The sequence below is a fragment of the Ixodes scapularis genome, unplaced genomic scaffold, assembly GCF_016920785.2.
Source record: "Ixodes scapularis isolate PalLabHiFi unplaced genomic scaffold, ASM1692078v2 PGA_scaffold8__174_contigs__length_109621045, whole genome shotgun sequence".
Lineage (NCBI taxonomy): Eukaryota > Metazoa > Arthropoda > Arachnida > Ixodida > Ixodidae > Ixodes > Ixodes scapularis.
In genome coordinates, this window is record NW_024609883.1 from 29,120,885 (window position 1) to 29,143,519 (window position 22,635).

Sequence of the window (22,635 nt, forward strand, 5' to 3'; positions counted from 1 at the left end):
GTAACAAAACAGGGTACGTGTCAATTTTGTCGTGTATTCGCTTTTTTTTCTTCTGCCTTTTCAACTTGCAATGGTAAGATGGGAGAAAGTGAGCAACTTCGAGGACGTACAGGACGTACGAGCCGGCCCGAGCGTACATCGAAACGATCCCATAATTCCCCGTGCCGTGTTGTGCAATGTTTGATTGACCAGGGCTTTAAAATTAAAAAACGGCGCAAAGACACAGACAAAAAGGAGAAGGCCGACGGACTACAGCGGATTGTTGCTCGTCTACCTTCTCGTTCTTGTCCGTGTCTTTGAGCTGTTTTTAATTTTTTGAACCATCAAATACCATCCGGCACAAATGTCAACGTTAGTTGGCGAGACGCATTGTGGGATTTTTTTGGAAAGGTCTAGACATGCGCAGAGTGCGTGCCCCAACAATGGCGGACTCTGATAATTTTCTCGCACTTTTGAAAACGAAATATTTAGAGCCTAAAGTTGTCAACAGTAGGCATCCTTCTTGAGTTCAGCAAGACATTCGACTCTCTCGACCTTGCTATCCTCTGAGATGAATTGTCTTCATATGGCTTTCAAAGTTCTTACCTGTTAAAATCCCAAATTCAGAACCATTGCCTGTATCCATACGCGAGCATAGGTCCTCTTTGCTCCACATTAATTTTGGTGTTTCCCGAGGGACAATTTAAGTCCTTTTTTATTTTTATTTTTTATTTAAACGAAATGAGAGCATTTCTCCGGACGATACGAGTTTGATTGCTTAGGAGACCCACACTTTACTAAAGGGTACTACGTTTTATTCGTAGTCCCAGATTTGCCTGAAAAATTGCTAAACACATCAACAAACATCGTTTAAATAGTCCCCCAAATATCGGTCCAAAATATTTTTGAAAAAATTCGCGTAGTTATTGCATTCACAATTTTGGAACTCACCGCGATTTTGCAATGCGAAAGCCTCTACCGGCAACAATGAAAAAGCGACGTCAGCAAAAGGCAGGGGTCCATTCTTTGAATTGTAGTCCTTATTCTCAACTGATTACAAACAGTTTCGTAGTGTGAAATGAACTATTTAAAAGCTCGCTCTTGTAACCGCAGAGCAGCCCGAAACAAATTCTCGGCATAGTCCATTTTTAAACCGCCCGCCCGACTTGCAAGCCTGCCTTCCTCCGAAGTCACGGCACTGAAAAGCGCGGGCATATTTGAATGTTAGTTTCGGCGTCACTTTCACTTGCCGATTTCACAATAACTATTCCGAATTTCGCGATACTAGAGAGCAAACCGGAAATGACCGGTGATTTCGAAAATATAATTAGTTGGGTAGCCAAAAAAAAAAAAATTCCATGGTTCCTCTTTAACCAAACAAAACTCTTCCTTTAAAACTAAGCATCTAGTATGAAGAGAACTCTCTTCATATAAAAGTTAGAAATTGCAACTACATTATAGAACAAACCTAACCAAAATCATTACCGTAAAATATAGTCCTGATGCATTCACTACTGTGATCAGTGGTCATGTCGTGACTCTTGATGTATTTTCTAGAACATGTCTTACAAGGAACATGTTGCCTACGTTCGTAGTAAATTTTGAAATATAATAAACGTAATGAACCAATAGACATGCAAACGTTTTACCTACCAGTATCAATCTTCAACTTCATTAATCACTTTTCTATTCCTGATGTTGCGCACATCTATTATGGGCACCAAATGATTTATTTCTCTAACTCCCTCCGTATCATACAAGCTATGTCGACTTCTCAATTAAAAAACATAAACAAAAAACAAAAAAACGTTTCGACTTGAAGTTTTAACTTTTGGACACCCAAGGTATCATCGATGATACAGATCGCCTAGATTTTCGCGTATTCGTAGTTCTAGTATAGCCCACGAGGCGGCTTCGCGGCGTGTTTGAAAAGCGGCGGAACCCAGCAGTAGCGGGATGTGATTACGACGCGGACATTAGGTGGAAGTTTCTCTGAAAATAAGGGTATAAACATTGTTTTCTGCGCGCTTTGCCATACCTAATTGTTCCTGAAGCTTAATAACTAAATGTATTTGCGTTGTTTGTACACTGATGCAGTATTACAGCAGAACGTTTTTTGCTTATCACATGTTCCTTCTTTGGACGTTCCACTTAGGAACCTACGCCCGTATCAAATCTGCTACGAATCACACTTTGGCGTATCAATATGTATTGTGAGTGTACCTTTCTAAACCGAGTCGCCCCGAGACATCCTAAGCTGCATGCCATCTGGCCACAACAATGGCATTGGTGATTTAAGTGATGATGGTGATAATGAATATGGAATATGTACCAGATGGGTGGGTAAGTCATCAAATTCAAATTCAAACGCGTTTTATTTTTATCAACAGTACAGATTTACTGAAAATACTATCTGCGCCCATAGCTATTTTGGCTTGTTTGGGCCCATTTTTATTAATGCATGAAAACATGGACTGTTAAAAATGCACGAAATCATAAAACAAAACGAGCGATGTAGACACTGAGCTGTCACATATAAAAAAAAAAAACAATGTCACTAATGCTATTATAATTATTCAGATATACTGTCAAAACAAACAAACATCAGTTGTATTTATTGGGAGTGCGGCTTAAGATAAACGTAGACGCATCTTTTCACAAATATATTCTGTTTTAGTGAATTGTAAAAATGGTTAGATTGTGTGACTGACGATGGTCTAGTGTTCCAGATTTTAGTACCGCAGAATTCTATTAGTCGCCCACCGTATGCATTATGACATCCTTGCAAATTAAAGTGGCCGGATATGTTAGACCTTGTTAGTCGAGCATTACGATTTAAAATACTCGCTGGAAGTGGATTGTTTGAGTTTAGCATATTATTCATTATGCAAGCAATTTTATACTTTTTTAAATCATGAGGTGAAACAAATGCGGAGTTTATAACAAAGGTTACTGGATGGTTGGGAGTAAGAAGAGTACGTTAAAATTACAGCAGCTCGCTTTGTACTTTAATTAATTACAGAAAGTAACTATTATACGTTAATTCCAGGCCTCCAAACAGAATGGTAAAGTTTCATTGGGGGGGGGGGGGGGGGGGGTATTGAAACATTACGTAGCCTTGAGTAACGCAAAACAAGCGTAGGTTAATTTTTACAGGTCCTTTTAATGTGGGGTTCCTCCTAACCATGCACTCAAAAACTAAAAGGTGTATTGTTACACCTTTTGTCCCATATAATGCACCCGAAACTTCAGTTCGACGTACAGCGCGCTGACGTTGATCTGACGGTACTAACTTTTACGAGAGGCTTGATAGCCGTGTGGTACAACTTATTAAAATAGCTAATGTACATGTTACTGACTACAAAACAAAAAGTAAAGTAATCGGGGTTTTCTTGTTCCTACTGCCAAACCTCAGTGTTTTATTTCTGTGGTCTTTGATACGTACTTTAACTATTTTAATACATTTTACCACACGGCTATCAAGCCCCTCGTAAAATTTGGGGCCGTCTGTTTGACTGTAGGGCTCTGTACGTCGAAATTAAGTTTCGGGGTGCATTATATGGGACAAAAGGGTGTAAGGTGATACCCATTCCTTTAGGGTGTGGTGCAGAGACCAGCGATGAATATTCTGAAGATCAAAGCGACAATAGCAGCGACTCACGACGTGGAATGGGCTCTATTAATAGAATCCAGTGAAGGGAGCATTTGGTGAAATCAGCCTTTTTAACGTTCAGTGACGCTTCCACCATGTCAGCGACGGTCACTCCTTCACTGATCTACTTTCGGAGGTTCACCAAGTATGGTAACAATTATATTTCTCGTTGAAGAGATGAAGCTCACTGCGCCTAGTCTACTGGAGATTTACTGAACGTAGCAGAAGGTAAATTCGGAGAGTATACTGACATTCACTTGATGATAGTACTTAATCAAATGCCAAGTGTACGATGTTACTGAGAAAATCGAATGATGATTCTCGCAGTTGCTGAGAGGATGGCATGAAACCTACTTGAGAAGTTAATGAGGCTGCTGCTGTTAACTGAAAATTTTAAGCAACAGAGGACACATATCGTGACAAAGCTTTGAAGATTTGGACGTGATTGAAATCAGCTCACAAAGACCTTTTTAGACGGCCCTGCTTCCAGTTAAACGAGAAGCATGTCAACCTCTATTGATTTTAATGAAGAATCACAGACTCCTTCATCACGGCGGGAGGGAGCTAAGAGCTCGGGTGGCAACCTTGAGTGACCCCACCTGCCAGTTAGCGGAGAGTAGCCAGAGGTGTTCCCCAGGACGATGTTGCTTCCAGACGACAGTGGTCACATGCCCATTTGTCGCAGCAGACTGCAGTGAAAGTACGACACCACCAGCACGAAACAGTTTTTCATCTACCTATTGTTGCAAGTGTAATGTGGACCATTGTTACAGGATATGTCGCCATTGCCTTAGCGCCTAGCACGTGAAAAAAAATTACATCTTGTAAACCCTGAGATGGGGAACGGTCGACATCGACATGTTGTAAACCCCATCTCAGGGTTTACAAGATGTCGATTAATTACCAGCTCGCCTGCACTCTATCAATGCTTAAAACAATAATCGTTTTTTACGTTGTAATGCCTACTATATAGTAATAATACGAATAATAATAATAATATTAATTTTAATAAGACTGCAGCCTTCTTACATTTTACAGAGAAAAAAAAAAGGAGAAACGAGGACAAGAAGCTGCTACTCCAGCTTGACGAGGCCCTAGCTCCAATACACACTTTGGCGGGAAAGCAGTTAAAAATGAACACAGTAAAAAAAAAAAAAAAAAAAAAAAACAAGCAAACTATTCACATAAATATATTGTGTACATAGAATAGTAATTAAAATTACATTTGTCGCTCATAAAAACAATTCTACAAGACATGCATCACACTAAAAAGTATCACATAGAAAATGAGACGTAATAGTATGTTTGCTAGCATTTGATTGGTCTTTCCAAGTGTACACACATCATTCGATTCGAACGTAACCGGTTATGCGAACTGTATCATAGCGAAATAAATAGGGTAATCAAATAAAAATTGCTTTGGCCGAACTTCTAGTATTTTTAGCATGAAACCTGCGCTTCAACAAGTTTTGGGCATTAAAGTGTTGAATATACTGATAGTGTAACAAAAAAAAGAAGCTGTTTCAGCCGGTAGCTAACGTTCCTTAAGTAGCAATGTCATTATCTATATGTAACAAGTATTCCATAACAAAAAGCGGATGATAGTAGACGGCCGCTTTATCGCACCGGCAGCCTTGCATCTATTGTACGAGCGGTTACTTGAGCGCTACTTCCCGCTTCCCACCACCGTCCAAGGTTTTCTAAAATGATGTAGTGCTTTTCGGTAAACACTCATTACGTTGCTAATTAAAACCATATGTTTATTTTACTAATTACGAGGTAATTGACATATTTGAGTTGACTAGCCGACTAATCGTGAAGAATAGTTCCTTGTATCATATCCCCCTGGCCGTATAACCCACCTGCAGAAACCCCAATAGTGTAGATTTTAGGGATTTTTTTAAAAGAAATCTGTAAAGCTTAAGATACACCCTGTACCTTGCACCTCTAGTAGCTGACGTTACTTAACTAAACAAAAACTTTCAGCCTTTCCACTCTGGCGAAGAAGGAAGAGCTGCGCGGCTGTACTATGTGCTGCCATCTATGAGCTGTCCAAAGGGTTGCGTCCAGATTTATTTGTCCTGGGGAAATTAATAGCACCGCTGTAAAATGCCACACAACACTGAATCGATTGGCACATTGCTTGAATAATGTTGATTATTTTATTTGTGCAATCTTGCGTTGTTGCTTGCTTTATAGACGATTGCTAGCAGGGCAGCTGGCAGCCGCCTCTTGTCAAAGATATATGTTCACGTGCACGCTGCACATGCTTGCACGTCAAGCTGCATAAAAGCAGTTTTTTCCCCAATATTGCCCGTTGATCACGATGAAAACAAAACAACAACAACAGCAATGTTTCAATATTGTTGAAAAATGTTTGTAAATTTAAAGCAAAAGCAAGTGGTGGCAAATTGGTAATGTCAGTAAAACTTGCTGTCATTTTCATGCTTGCCGACGCGGGGTAGGATATGTTGTGCCTTAAGATACGAAAATTACCGGCAAGCAGTTATTTTTGTTTGTAATACCTTATTACTGTTCTGGATACAAAACACTTTGCCGAGTTTTCTAACTGCAACTTGGATACGCGAAGTAAGAAATGCCTATGAATTACATACAGTGGCGTCGCTAGGATCAGCGCTACCCAGGGCGGTGGCCCACTGCGCCCCCCCCCCCCCCCCCCCTCGACCCCCCTCCCTTTCCCGCAATCGCGGCCCGCCGAGGAGGCGATCCTGGAAGTTGGAATTTCTCTTTGAGTTCTCCCACTTTTCTGCTCTTCTTTCTTTCCGCTAGTCTTAGCGTCGTATTCAAAATGTTGCTAAATATTTTATGTTCTCCCGTTAGTACAGGTTTTCATTTTAACAGTAAAAAAACATAATATAACTTTATTTTATTTCTGATGTTGGGGATCGCAAGATTGAATAGACGGTATTCGAACTACTTCCGGCCGCTTTAACAAGGAGCCGAAAGCACTTCCGGTTAAAGTTTTGCTTGCGTATTTTTAAAGGAAAACATTACAGATACGTCTCGTGTGTTCCGCAATTAAATGGGTCTTCTGTTATGTTTCCCGCGTCCACTGGCTTCTTGAAGCCCTGTAATGATTTGCAATTGACTGGGAAACTTTAACGGGGCAGATCTCCGCAAAATAAAAAGTGCAGCGAGCCGCGGCCGTCGAGAGCGAACATTCTGGCCGTGTTCCAAAATTTACTCGATCTTACTCCAGGGTAAGCGTTTTGTACCCCGGCGTTCCAAAACCTACCCGCGGCCAGCGTTTTTCTATCTGTGTTGTCACGTGACACGACCCGCCGGAGTAACTGGGATCCATTTGAGTAAGATTTGGAACACAGACTCTGTGTTACGCGCATCGATTGTACGCTCAACACTAGGATCGATCAAAGATGCACACATCCTACTCTTCCGGACAGCGAAGATACTTGATCGAAAGAATGACACTAAAGTTTTTATGCAAATGAAGATTGATTAATATTCGCCCAAATACAACTTTTTATTCTAGCAACGCAGGTTGGTCGTAACACAAACCAACTTGCGACTGCATAAAATATTTGATACATAAAATAATCGTTTCTTTTCTTAAATCTTAGAGTAAAATTACTTGCTGGCGTTAATTTATGAGTGCGTAGGAGCTTGTGGACAAACGGTTTATATGAGAGTTCGGAACAAACTCAAACAAAAACCCACAAACTAAAAAAAACACACAAAAAAGTAGATTTTGAGAGTTTGTGTACGCGGAGGACTTCAGAATCGGAGGGATCTTTCCGCATTGAACCGTGCCGGGGGTTCGGTTTCATGCGAAAAGGCGGAGAGTCGAACCTTGGGCTTGGCTCCAAGTGAACTTCAGACACTTTAACTTCGAAATTCGAGAGCCAGAATTTTTTTTCAGTATGCCTTCAAGCGTTTGTTTGTGACACGATCAATGCAAGACGTGAAGCACAAACCACTGGTACCATCCTTTCAATTTCATTACTCGCCCACGTCGTCCAACACAACAGCGCTTAAGTGTCTGCCAACGTTTGTGTCTGCTCAAACGGAATAGTTCGAAGAAATACGATATGTCCCCATGCAAGTGTCGCGCGGTCGTAACAAGTCGGACGTGTAACTTCTTGTACCTTTGGTTCTAGAATTCAAAATAGTCTTTTGACGTCCGTGTTTACACCTGTATCCACGTGATTATCATTCACGTGGATACAGGTGTAAACACGGACGAGCAAGTGAATATCATTCGCGGCATCGCCCCTGTAGGTCGACTTTGCCACAGTCACGACCTATCTCCACTCGATGGCCGTCGACAGCACCGCTTAATTTTGGCGGGGAACGAGCGGTGCTATCGTACTACACACTGCGACGGCTTTGTCCCAGTCGCGATATCTCTACTCGTCGTCGAAAACGCACCGCTCGCTTTTTCCAGGGCACGATCGAGCACGAGTGGCACAATCCTTCGCGCCTTCCTTCAACTACGTCCGAAAGACGTAGTTTCGCCTTGGCCAGCTCGAACACCCACGGCGACGCCGCGCACTTGATGAAGTGATTTTGTTCTCAGACACGCTCTACCGTGCACGAATAATGCGAAACAATTAAATACCTGTGTTGATTTCTGGGCATTTAACTTCGAATGCCTCACGTGTACACAAGTTTCGCCACGGAGGCCAAATAAAACGAGATGCGGTGCTCCTTGGCGCTGTGCGGTCAACAAACACACACATCTTACATCCGGTTTTTGACATACCCGTTCCGAATTTCCGCCAAGACAAGCTTAACCTATTTGCTATACTGACGTCTAAGTTCTAACCCCTGGTTAGCTCAGTTGGTAGAGCGCTCCACTTGTAATGCAGAGGTCCCGGGTTCGATACCCGGACCAGACGGGTTTTTTCGGTCGCTCACCAGTCACCTAGCTGTGTTTGGAGATTTATGTTTGTCCTTTGTCCCTCTTGTTCCCCTTCTCCAGGGATTACTTTCGTCTTAAGAGACCCGCTGCTCATTCTTGCTCGTTCAAACATACACAAGAAGCTCGTCAACCGAAAGTTATCCAGGCCCCAGGAACTCCCGCCATTACTTGTCTATGCTTACCCTGGAATACCATGTATAATTTCTAGGGGTGTCACGAACCTGCCCAGGTTTGATTTGGACCAAGCTCGACTTTTTCAAACTTTCAACGCAATGTTCGACAAGGGTTCCACTGAAGTTCGACATCCGAGTGCATGCGTGATAATTAAAAAAAAAAAAAAAAAAAAGCCAGTTGACTCCGCCTGGCGGAGGAAGAGCGCAATATTTGTTGAGTGTATTGCCATTACTGGCTGGCATTAATAACTAACGAAAGCGTTAAAAGCGCATATTTTCGCTTTTATATGGTGTAAAAATTGGTAAGCACTTTATAAAATATAAAAGAAACTACTTTCTGAACTATTTGTTTCCCAAAATTCTCAGATATTCCTGTAGCAGCCGGGCAACACTGTCCATTAGTCGTTTTTTTTCGAACTTTAGTGAAAGGTCGAAGGTTCGGCGAACCAGTCGACCCTTGTGGTTCGACAGAAGTTCGCGACACCCCTTGTCATAGGTATAGGGTGTGTGTCGTACGCAAATAAATTTTGAACATTGGTAGATAACGTGGGCAGTGGATGGCGTGTAGTCTGGGTGGCAGAGTGTGCAGCTCCTCGGGCACGGGTTCTGCGCAAGACGCGGAAAGGGGCGGGAATTTACGTTTTATAAGGGAGGCGAAAACATTTCCCGCTCCCTAGGCAGCAAAAAAAAAAAGAAAGTGTTGATCACGAGAGGGCACACGGTTACGATGATGTCGTGCAGCCCCTTCATAGGAAAAAAATAGACGCGCGATTTTTGAGCTATCTGTCTCAGTTTCGGCGCCATCGTCAACAACGCACCAGCACCATAGGCGAAGAAAACACCTCGTCTTCATTTTCATATAAAGAGCAACAAAAACATCAACAAGCAAACAAAAACATAGAGCCTCTCCACGCGGAATAACTTCGATGAGCGTTTCACATTTGTTTTCTGCATATAGTTTTGTTTTCACGAGCCAATCCAGCAGCATTAAAAGTGCATCATCAGGGTTGTGTTTGGTGTATCTTTAGCTGTACCAATGAGGTAACAGTTTGGCGGCGTATCCACTCTGCGTGACTGGTTTAACCGTTGATAGCAGAAGCACAAAGGAGTTCCGTGACGATGCACTTTTCACGCTGATTGACTGGCTCTATCGAAGTTCGGTGTTAAAAAAAAAAAATTCGGCAGATACACTTAACACTGCTTACGTGTAGGAAGGCAAAAGCATTCCTACACGCAGTGCATTCCTACAAGCAACGCGCCACGTCTTCATTTTTCACAGGGCACTCCTGCTGTGACATCACTCTCCCCCGCTGCCCAGGCGCGGCACACCCCGCCGCCTTCACGACGGCTTCCGCGACGAAGCATTCGCGCTGCTGTGCTTTTCTTTGCGTTTTATTTCTAAGGCACGTCCGGTTTGACCTTGACCGCCCCCGCCGCCTTCTGTGACGGAGCATTTGCGTTCTTGCCCTTTCGCTCAGCGAATCGGAATTTAGGTGCCGTTTCGCTCAGGCAATGGGAATTAAGGTGCCGTTTTTCGCTGCTACAGACAACGTCTACAAGCAAAGCCTACTTCGCTCCGTGGGACAGTTAATGCTATCGCATTAATACTGCGGCAGTATTGGCCGTGAGTACATGCACGCGACTGTAGCTAATCGAAACAAAGAGGGGCACTATCCGTGCGCGTGAAGAATACCCTCCCGATTCAGTTCGCTGCGGCAGTCGCATAACGCAGCCAGAGGACTTCTGGCAAGTGCGTCTGCATATGATACTTGATTTGCTCGCATAACGAATCGTCGAACACTCGCCCCTTTTGACAGAACCTGCGAGGACCTGGCAGTCACAACTGCACGATGTGCTGTTCATGGGGAAGTTGTAGAGAGATCGGCATTGCAACAGCCCCCCCCCCCCCCCTAACCCGCGCACAGGCAAAAAAAAAAAAAAAAGACGAAAAAAAAAATAATAAGTGACGGCGCTGAGCGTCGTTGTCGCCTGAAACGCCTTGTGGCTTCGCAACAGGGGAGGGTAGGGAGGCGATCGCCCCTACAGTATTCGCGATGGCGGAAACCACTTCCGCAGCACACACGGCCCATTCATTTCTTGAACACTTCCGGCGTCACCACTCGCCCCACTCTTGGCCTGCCTTCCGATAGCGATGCTGACGGTGGAGGATGATTGGCTGACTCGAAGCCGCATACACTGCGACGGCTCCGCTATATCGAAAAGTTTATCGCCTCGTTCGAAAGCGAAGACTTCGGCATCAAATGACGCCTTTTCGACAGCTGTGAAACGTCACTTCGTCGTTACCGATAACTTCCGCAAACGAAATGATTTGCGCAGGCACGTAGCCAGGGGAGGGGGGGGGGGGGGGAGGCGGGGACCCATGGGGCCCAGACCCCCCCCCCCCCCCCCCCCGAAATATTTTCTTTTGCTGGGGCCTCCTCTCCCCCTCCCCCTCATACAGCATTTTGTCATGGGCGCCCCCCCCCCCCCCCCCCCGAAACAAAATCCTGGCTACGTGCCTGGTCGTACAAGTATGATGTATCGACAGGTGGTCTATAGGGGACAAAAGGACACACGTGTGCAATGTGTTCGGGGCAGTCGTTCAATCGGCGTGTCCCGCGGTGGGGCCTGCACGGGCTCAAGTGAACCTCACTACGACTTTCTGTTCCACAAATCTCGCTGTAATTCAGCCATGAGAGAGTACGGATGAGTGACATCTCGTCCTGCACAACGTCACCGTCGCAAGAGTTCAATCGTCCCGCTCCGCGAAGTTTGGCCCCCGCTTTGTGTTTATCGAGCACCCCCCCCCCCCTTCCCCCTTGGCTACGTGCTTCATAGCGACCCTGACAAGATCACTATTCCAACAGAGGGTTCATTTAAACTTCTGGAATATCCCGTTTTACGTCGAGAATGGCGGAGGTTGGTCTCTGCCACATGCAATCTTGCCATGCCGTGAAGCCATGTCGCACCGCGCAAGAGCTACTTCGATTTTCGTGAACACGTCAATAGATCGAAGTACAGGGAATCGTCATTGAGCACTTTGTTTTAAGAAGCTCTTTTGGAATTCTGCCCTTTGAAAGAAAAAAAAATAATAACAAAGAAACACTTGCTGAAACCAAAACTTCCATGTCATTGGGATTGGACAGTTGGAATAGCAACGAAGCATTATTTTGTTAGACTCATATGGTATGCCATATTTTGATGACTACGCGATTTAAATTTCCCATTTAATAAGGTGCATTTGTGTTTGCGCGCTCGCGAGTGGGTGTTTTTCGTGTGTTACCTTCTCCCAAGGATTGATGGCTCGTTCGACGCATAGCGGGTTCTTCCTAGTTTTTTTTTCACCAGATCTCGGGAGAAGGCACTGGAACTCGAAATGGATGTACGAAACCGCTAGAAGACATAATTATTTACTGGAGGTGGTCTGTGGCAGTTCAATGTGATGCCCTTTGGCCATTTTAATGCTTCCGTAACGTTTGAGTGCCTCATGGATCAGTTACTGAAAGGGAAGCTGAAAAGGTGACTTCAAGGGTATTTTTGTCCTGTGAATCTTAATATCATGTACGTTTTCTCTGAAGATGCAACTAAACGCGAGAAAACACTAAAAACCTCCGATTTGTCGTTCCGTTAAACCGTAGCCTCCTTTATACTCACAAAGGCTGGCAGTTCGACGACGGAGCCATAGAGTACCCGGTCGCAGATTTGGAGCGCGAGGATCTGGTAGCACGGCATCAAAGAGCCATTTCTCGGGTGATGATGATGATGATGATGATGATGATGATGATTTTATGGCTGTTCCCTTTGAAGCGGGCGGTTTGAATAGAAATCAGACCTAGCCGAATAAAAACGGAGAGAAAAAAAAATTGCACTACTGTTGCATTCTTCGCCACCAGTCCTCCAGCCTCCTTTTAGTCCTCTCGACTGCGTCGCTGCAGCTGGGCTGCAGTGCAACTGCAGCGCGATTTAAGTCCGCACTGGGCCAGCACACAGCATCCCTGCCTGTGTGCACAACTCGGAAGCCGAGGGCTTCTGCCAGAAATTGTTCGTGTGATTGTGCCTCGTCTAGATGCAGCCCGTTGTCTGGCGCCTAGAACCAATCCACCGGGTGTCTTGGTACGAGACTTGGGCAGGAGAGCACAATATGCTTGATAGTTTCCTCGGTTTCGCCACAAGCCCGGCATGATGTTGATTGTACCTGTTGGTCAAAACGCTGCCTGTACACTAGCGTTCTTAGCCCTCCCGCACGTGCTTCAAAAAGCAGGCGGCTGCCCAGGCTATTATCATACAGGGTTGTCTCTGTCGATATTTCATTTTTCCAGCGGTTGTACACTTGCAGGGTTGACTTTGAGCGGGCCGCCTCCGGCCACTGCACAGCCTCTTCCTCGCGCACTCTCTTCCGCACCTCCAGTTCCCACTTTTGCTCTGTAGTGGCAGCCACGGGCACAGTAAAGAAGCCATATTTCTTTTCCAGCTGGTACAGTCGCTTTCTCCACTTTGTCTGTATCCCTGTCAAGTGTATGTACACAAATAGTCGTTTGGCCCACCGTCCTCGGTCCATGAGCCGCAGACGCCCGTCGTAGCCGATCTTGCTAGCTGCTTCTCTGGCTTCAAACGATGACCACCCAAGATCTCCTTGGACCGCTTCGTTCGCCACCATGCCATGGCAGCCTAGGGCCTGCCTCCCAACACAATCGGGGAACCTGGACGTCAGCGCACAGCTTTTGCAGCGGCGAGGACCCGAACCACACTTGTTCGCTCGGCGTCTCGCCGCAGCTGGGCGCCAGTCACGTGGCTCTCCTCTCATCCGTTGTCTGCCGCTCCACTTTTAGAGCGCAGCTCTTAGGGGCCCGTTTCCGGCTTGAGCGGCGTCGCCGTCGCCGTCGGCGTATCCGCGCGGTGCATCATGAGAAATGTCCCATAATGCACCGCGCGAGCCCCCCACCGGGGTCACGTGACCTCGTGGGGGGCACGTGACCCCCGAGGTCACGTGACCCCGGTTCATCATGGGAAATGTCCCATAATGCACCGCGCGAGCCCCCCACCGGGGTCACGTGACCTCGTGGGGGGGCTCGCGACATCGGCGGGGTCACGTGACCCCCGCCGATGTCGCGTGACCCTCCGATTACGTCATCGTCACTGATGACGTCACCGGCATCCACATCGTCATCGTCATCATCACTAATGACGTCATCATCAATTATGACGTCACCGGCATCCACATCGTCATCGTCAACATCACTGATGACGTCACCGGCATCCACATCGTCATCGTCATCATCACTGATGACGTCACCGGCATCCGCATCGTCATCGTCATCATCACTGATGACGTTTCCATCCGCATCGTCATCGTCATCATCACTGATGACGTCATCAGTGACGTCACTGATGTCGTCACCGGCATCCACATCGTCATCGTCATCATCACTGATGACGTCAGCGGCATCCGCATTGTCATCGTCATCATCACTGATGACGTCACCGGCATCCGCATCGTCATCGTCATCATCACTGATGACGTTACCGACATCCGCATCGTCATCGTCATCATCACTGATGACGTCATCAGCGACGTCACTGATGACGTCACCGACATTCGCATCGCCATCGCATCATCACTGGTGAAGTCACTGATCTCAATGACAATTGCTGGATCGCGCTTGCCGCTCCCGCAAGTGAAGCCACCGGGCTTCACTCGCTTGGGATACGATTTGCCGTTTTTGCTAGCCTTTGCTGCGGTGTTCCAGCGTGCTGACGACACGTTTTCTACTCGTTCGTCGTCATTCACCGAAAAAGTTTTTTGAAGACTCTGTGTATTGTTGAGACTTGCCGTTGTGAACACGTGGAAAATTTTACGAAAGTGCAGTGTCGCAGGAAAAAGGCACAACGCGTCGAAAGGAAGGGCTGGCGGCGTGTTCAAAGCTTCCTTGGCACGCCGAAGTGCCGTGTCTCTGTGCCTTCGCGCGCTTGGATACCGACCAAGAACCGACGCCGTGTGAATGTGTTTAGCGAGTGCAATGTGCGTGAAGCCGTATCAAAAGGTACAACTCGTCGAAAACGTGTCGCCGGTGTCGCGGCGTGATCAAAGCTTCCTTGGCACGCCGAGTGATGCATCTTTGTGCCTTCGCACGCTTGGATACCGGTCAAGAATTGACGCCGCGCCAAAGTTCTGAACGTGCGTCGCGCGTAGATGCCTTTAGATCATTTATATATATCGGCCACGGAGTTCTGGATCGTCCAGCTGTTCCGGTGAGTTGCTATCAATAAAAGGGGGAGATCTGTACGTGTTCTTATGTACTATATTAACCATGGCTATGTCCCAAATCTACTCTAATAGATTCCGTGGGAGCACGAATAGGGAAACGTTGTGGAGCAAGGGGGGTTTTCGAAAGCAAAAGTACAAGACGGCGAGAATGAAAATCTTTGAAGCGCGGCCGATAGGGTCGTGTGCAATCTGTTGACCAATTACAATTAGGCGAGCCGCGCTCAAACGTCAAGTGCAATTAAGTAGGTTGATAATAAGCCAGCACTGATCAGTGATGAGGAGCTGTTGGGCACGGTATTGTGTAAATCGTCTAAGGACGAAAAAAAGACGTACCTTCCCCCCATCTTCCGTCGCTAGTGGACGCTGGATTAAGCTCGTTCCTAAACCGCGAGGGGAAAAGACGCTGATCCAGAGGCACGAACAGCTTCACGCACATTGCATTCGCTAAACACATACACACGGCGTCGGTTCTTGGTCGGTATCCAAGCGTGCGAAGGCACAGAGACACGGCACTTCGGCATGCCAAGGAAGCTTTGAACACGCCGCCAGCCCTTCCTTTCGACGCGTTGTGCCTCTTTCCTGCGACACTGCACTTTCATAAAATTTTCCACTTGTTCACAACGGCAAGTCTCAACAATACACAGAGTCTTCAAAAAACTTCTTCGGCGAATGACGACGAACGAGTAGAAAACGTGTCGTCAGCACGCTGGAAAACCGCAGCAAAGGCTAGCAAAAACGGCAAATCGTATCCCAAGCGAGTGAAGCCCGGTGGCTTCACTTGCGCTGCAGCGAACAAGCGGGGAAGCGCGATCCAGCAATTGTCATAGAGATCAGTGGGTGAAGTCATCAGTGACGTCACTAATGACGTCATCGCTACCCGCATCGTCATCGTCACTGATGACGTCGTCAGTGACGTCAGTGATGACATCATCGGCATTGGGGGCACGCGACCCCCAAGGTCACGTGACCCCCCAAGGTCACGTGACCCCCCCTGGTTAGTTTACCCCCCCCCGTACCCTTCCCTCCTCCTCCTCAAGAGCTGCGCTCTAATTCGGCGTTACAGGGAGTTGTAAGCGGCTTTCACTTTTTTATTCTTTTTTTTTATTTCGGCGGCCTCTTTTTGTGGCGATCTGCCAGGTTTTGTCAGTATAAAAAAAGCTGTGGTCATGCACAGATATTTCAGCTGCCCAGCGCGTGTCGCTTGCGTGGGCGGCGCGTGCTATTGCAAGCTTGCCAGGCATATTCCCCCGGGCCAGTCATGGGCACGTTACTACTAAAATGTAACAGTGTTACGGTTACAGTCACTCAGGGGAAAAAAAGTAATCCTGCTACAGTTACAGTTACAAAATTTAAAGAGTAATTTGTTACAGTTACAGTTACTTCACTAAAGTAACGCCGTTACTTCGTCGTTACTTTATTAACACAAATATTAGAAAAAAATTCAAAAGGAACCTTCCTTAACATGCCTTTCAATTAGCAGAGATTTTTATAAGACATTGTGTTGTTCATGGTAGTGAATCTGAATTTTGAGAAACTGAGGTTTCCCTGAAAACCAATATTAACAAGTTCGAGTATTCCTATCTAAATATTTTCCATGAATAGTTCCCTGAACAAGATCATACTTTAAGACAGTATTGGGTAAATCCACTTAATGATAAAGCATTTATATTTATTTTTTAGGCAAAATAACAGCCGTCTTAGGTTTTTCCAAATGTTAAGCTAGCAGATAAACGCTGATGATTCACAAATAACTTTAAAATAAGCGCGACCACCTTAAGGTATACAAATACAGCAGCACGCGTCTAGATCTTGGGTGTGTCGAATCATGGTGCTAGTTTGCAATCAAATTTCTTTGGTGAGGCGAAATGGAACGGAAGCAATACAAATCGTGCAAATGTCAAGTCAATAATGATATAAGTTATACCTCGCAATTAGCTTTTTAGGTGTTTTTTAATGCCACTTCAATCAACTCGTCAATCGAACCGCTTTCTTTTGCGTGCGCACAATCTTTTATGAAACACAAAGCTTCTCTTGAAAACTTGGAGAGCAGTGTAGCGGCAACATTCGTCCGTCAAACCCGCTGAACACGTCAGTGGTCCAAAAACACTGATCGAGGTACAAACGACCACTGCGTGTAGAATTTCCAACGCCTTTTGCGATCTTTTCTTGGCCACTTCCTAACCAGATCGGACACGTTTGCGCTCCTCCATCTCACCACCCCAACTAGAAGAGACCACCCGGAAAGGCCACGACGTGAATATCTACAATTTAAGTGATGACAAGCGCCTCTAGTCCCGGCTAAGGGCGGTTTTTGAATTTCAAGAAAACAAAGAAACAAGCAGAACGACTCAGATAGTTCGAGCGAATACTCCTTCTCAAGTGTCGGGACTCGAGAAGCAGAGTTATGACGGACAGCAAATGGGCGACGGGTGGCAAGACCGATAATTGGGTTGCAAAAAAAAAGAGAAGGGAGAGCAAATGGACCCTTAAAGTCGAGACCCTGCAAGAGTGCATCTGGGAGTTTCACGATTCAAATTAAAAGGGAAGGAACTGCATGCTTGGCCGGCAAAAAGACGAGGTTCAGAAAATCGGTTGTCCCGTAAGCCTGCGGGCGTTTGGGGTGACAATCACCACAAACTGTCCTCCGCAAAAACCATTTGCTCCTTCCGCCGGACGAAGGAAAGAGAAAGGCTTTAGAGATGCCACGCTTTGTTACATCTGCGTGCGCTGTGGACGATGCACTCTACACGACTTGTACGGACACAAACATCGCAGTCATCCAAGTTCGCGGGACCAGCTTGGCCAAGCAGGGCCACCACAAATTCAGTTTCTTTTGATTTAATTTTTTCGAGCTTTAAACAGTTTCTGCAGCTGTTTTTGCTGTGCCCTTCCCGTTCAAGGGCTCTCTCTCATGACTCGAGTTGCGAGACGATTTGGTGCTCGTGTTTGCAATCTTTTTGCACATAAATCTGAGAAGGAACTGTAACGCCGTTACTCTTTACAGTTACTTTAGAAAAAAATAGTAACCCTGTTACGGTTACCAGTTATTCTCCCGAAGCAGTTACGAGTTACAGTTTCAAGTTTGTAAAAAGTAACTAGCTACCGGTAACGCGTTTCTAGTGACTAGTTATTGCCCTAGACTGCCTCGCACTGACACAAGTCGTGACGTCTTTTTCTGACCTTTTCAAAAATAGCAAGAGGTCGCGTGCATAACTTTCATAGGCGCTGAACATGCACAAGAACGAAGATTCCGAAAACTCCTTATATGACGTGACGCTTCGGGAAGGAGGGACTTCAGCGGTACTTTGGAAGTAATTTTCTGCAGCCTCGATCCTTAAACCAAACTGAAAAAAAAAAAAAAAAAAAAATCGCGACGTTCGAGGAAGCACTTTATCACTTTTCATCTGTGTGTGCACGTCTATGGGAAGCGAACTTAAAAGTGAACGCCAAGAAATACGTTTTGTTTAAGAAGTGTGCGGTTTCTGGGCCACATTGTCTCAGAAAAGCGGATGGAGACGGTTCCTGGGAAAAGAAAGTGAATCAAGAATGTGTCTTAACCGCAAAACCAGCGCGATATGAGGAGCTTTCTAGACCTACGCCCATACTACCGTATTTACTCGAGTAATAGCCGCACTATTTATGAACATGACCCTCGCGTCTACTTTCCCGCAGAACACACATACAGCCAATCATTGAGTTGCGCATAAATAACATAGCGAATAACCAGATCGAGAACACGACCTTCCATAATATGCAATCTTTACAGACGGTATCTTCGCACGAAGACGTCATCTCTGACGTGTAAACAGCTGGAATCATGCTGTCGATCGCGGTGACTGGCACTCTGCGTGCTCTGCGGAAAAGCAAACCCTAGGGTTTTCTTTATAAACAGTGCGGCCATCACTCGAGTAAATACGGTACTGCCGATTGGATAAAATTCGCCACGATTGCCAAACCGCGATGCTTTATAGTTTTAATGAGTCTCGGGGTAGTAGAGTTTGGGAAGCACAGCGCTATAGGTTATCGTCGAACATCGAAAAAGGTTTGCAATTCACTTAAAGTGGGCTCTATCCACCCTTCCTACAGCGGTTGAATTGTCTCTGTGACAAACGCGTGTGTGTCTGAGTTGACATGAGCTTAGCTATTCCTGGGTGTGGCCAGGAGGCAGTGTTGTGTTTATTACTTAAAGTAAGTAACGAAATAGCTTTAATTACTCCTTAGTCCGTGAACAAAATAACGTGTTATTAAGATTTGTTACCGAATTGCAAATGTAACAAAATACTTGTACTGTTACTTTAACGAACGTTACATTTGCCTTCCTTTAAGTTCAGTATTTTGCAGCGATAAATTGTAGTGAGGAACTTCGATAGCAATTCATCTTGTACAGAGCGATATTATATTTGTATCCTTTGTTTAGTAACTTTTTAGAATACAACGAGGTCCCAATGGCACGTTCACTCTTTTGCAGGGACCAAAAACGAGACTAATTCCAGTCTAAAGTAACGAGAACGTAATTTGATAGTAACACAGTTCGTTTAATTGTGAGCATTTCAGATTTTGACGAGTACGTTAGTGCGTTACTTTATAGCCTAACGCATTACCAGTAACGTCGTTACAGACGGATGGATAGATGAATGAATCCACCTGAGCCCTTTGGATCGGGCGGTACCTTACGCCACCTAGCCATTTATTTTTACCATTTAAGCGTAGAATATTTAAATTTGAAAACTATATACACTCCGCACTGAAAAAAAGTGAGGCTATAAAACCCCCTTCCCATCAGTTAATAAGAAAATGCCCAGTTTTCTCTCGCTTTCTGCCACCATTCACTTAATCTTTGCTTGGTAATCTCTACAGTCTTGAAGTCCACTTTTCCTTCGCTGTCTCTAGAACCCAATTTCTTTATTAAATCCATGTTGTCTTCGGTTGGCATAAGGTGAAGCCCTTTACAGTAGAGTATCAAGTGCTCAGCCGTCTCTTCCTCCTCTCCACAAGCAGCGCACACTGTATCCATTTCCTGGTACTTCGCTCTGTATGTTCTGGTTCGCAGAACACCTGCCCTTGCCTCAGACCTTATTCATTAGTAGCGGCATCTCTCGGCGGCCACGGGTACTATCAGAGGCTCGGTGCCATCTTTGAGGCTTCTCCACCGTACCCGTCGCCTGCCGCAGAACGAACCCCTCTCCCCGCGTAGTGTTCGTGCATGTTTTTTTTTGTTTTTTTTTTTTGTATATTGTCAGCCGCTTGAGAATAAGTTACAAATATTAAGCGCAAGTTTGTTTTCAGTAGTTTGATTAAGAATCTCTTTTTGTAAAAATGAGCTTCATTCGAGCACCGGAGCAGGCCGACTCACGCATTTTTTTAGAATCCTGCGTTAACTTGAATGACCAGCTGATTATGCCTGTTCGCACAAGGAAGATGTGTACGATATATTTAGCAGGGCCGTCAGCCTTTGTGTGACAGTTTGTTTTTGTTTGGCATTCGCGGCTGCGGGTCTAAAGAATGCGAGCAGTTCTTCACCCAGTGCGCCTTGCCCCAGAGTGTGCTGACCCAAATTGCAGAGTTCTATGATGGGTGCGGTGAACGTTTAGTCTTGCTTCCCCGTTGTATAACCGTAGGGATATTGCAGATATGATTCCACACACACACACACGAAAGATAAATATTAATTTATTAAATAAATTTGTATTCAATTCCTTGGGGAGATCACCAAATGATAGCTCAAAACAACATTATAAGGAGTGCGTGTGATACAGCACGAATTTAGTATAGTAGTACATTTATTGCAACTAAAAAATAATAAAAACTACGCTAAAGCTCTATTATACTAGCATACTCACACAAGCGTATGTGAGGCACACAAGCGTAAAAGAAAATGACCGGCGTGTTGCCGCGGTGCGAATATTCAAAATATAACGTACTAAAAAATCACTATTCTAAGGAAAGTAATCATTTATAATCATCCTGTAATAACAAATAAGTTCAGTACTTGCGCATATATACTCTTTGGCCCCTTTTGAGAAAATGCACGAATAAATGTCAGCAACATTTTAATGTGCTTCTCCTGGTAGTGCGCTCACATAGCTCATCGCGCTTTTTAATCTCGTGCTTACTCGCAATAGAATATGACCAGTGCTCATAAAAGTGGTTGCTTGCAGTATTTGGCTATAAATAAAATAGCTCATCCCGCAGCCCTAACCCGATTTATTGGGAAGTGAGCAAGCGGGACAGTTAAACTCGCCAACATGTCCAGTTTAGCAGTCAAAAACCCGCTTTTATGCTTTCGACTACATCTCGAAATTGTTACTCGAAATGTGAGAGTCGCGAGACAATAATGATACAGCGTAAAGTAAGCGAGCGTTCGTCTTTGCTTTTTAGCATCGTTGTCTTTATCATTCATGTGCAAAACGAAGTTGTCACGACGCCTAGTTCTTCTGGCACTTTGCAGAAGCCTTCAATCGGATGTAAAAAACCTACTTGAGGGAGAGAAAAATAAGAGCTGCGCTCTAAAATGAAAGCCGTTTACAACTCCCTGTAACGCCGAATTAGAGCGCAGCTCTTGAGGAGGAGGAGGGGAGGGTACTAAGGGTCACGTGTTCTTGGGGGGTCACGTGACCTCGGAGGGGGGTCACGTGACCTTGGGTGGTCATGTGACCTCGGCGGGTCACGTGACCTCGGGGGGTCACGTGACCTCACGGTTACGCCGACGCCGCTCAAGCCGGAAACGGGTGCTTAAGAGCTGCGCTCTAAAAAGAAGTGCAAAACAGTGTATTTGAGTGATGTTGACTGGACCTCTCCGTTGCTCTGCGCGAGCGAAGCTACAATACTAGCAACATGTAGCTCCCAAAAAAGCACATAAAATAATAGATTATCGCTGATGTTACATACAAATATCATGAGCCCTTCATGCCATCGTGGGAAGTCTCATATATTATGGAAAATTGAAGACAGGTGCCGAAAAAACACTAAGACAAGAAGAGACGTAAACATTGGCGCCAGTGTTTACGTCTCTTCTTGTCCTTGTGTGTTTTTGGCGCCTGTCTTCGATCATGAGCCAACTGGCCCAAATTGCCATATTAATGCAATGTTAAGGGAAAGATTAGGAGCCCTGTAAAAGCACACAACACTAACGCACGGGTGCTCTTTTTAGGAACCAGAATAACGCAGGAAAGCGCTACGGCTATTCAAACGTTAACTGTAATACCCTTGACTTGAAAAGAAAAATAATACGATCCGAATCTTTAGATCGGTTGTTTTTAATTTTATTTCCTCGTTGAATACGTAGCGGATCAACAGAGCAATCGTGAGGTCGCTGCGCGTCGCTTTCACACGCCGCAGACGGCCAAAGCGCCATTCGCCTCAAAGATGGCGTCGGAAGGAAGGTTGGCGCCACGTCCGACAGATGGCGGGCGAATCTGAATAAGGTATATTGTAACGCGTTACTTTCAACACTGCCTGGAGGGCTACGTGATGCCCTGAAAAAATGAGACTTTTACAAATCTCTGTAATGCGAAATTATAGAGCGCAGCTCTTGAGGACGAGAAGGGGAGGGTGTGCCCCACCTTTTCCTCCTTTCCATCATCCTCCTTCCCTTCTCCTCTCCTCCTCCTCCAATTCAGTTTCTCCGCTAAATTTAGCGGGGAAAATGACGTCACATGACTTAGTG

At 45.4% G+C, this 22,635-nt stretch overlaps 1 protein-coding gene across 1 annotated transcript in view; it reads left to right on the plus strand.

Moving 5' to 3' along the window:
* LOC121833392 (extensin-like) overlaps window positions 1-22,635 on the plus strand; it is a 35,868-nt gene that overhangs the window by 6,216 nt on the left and 7,017 nt on the right. The gene's annotated exons all lie outside the window — the stretch shown is intronic.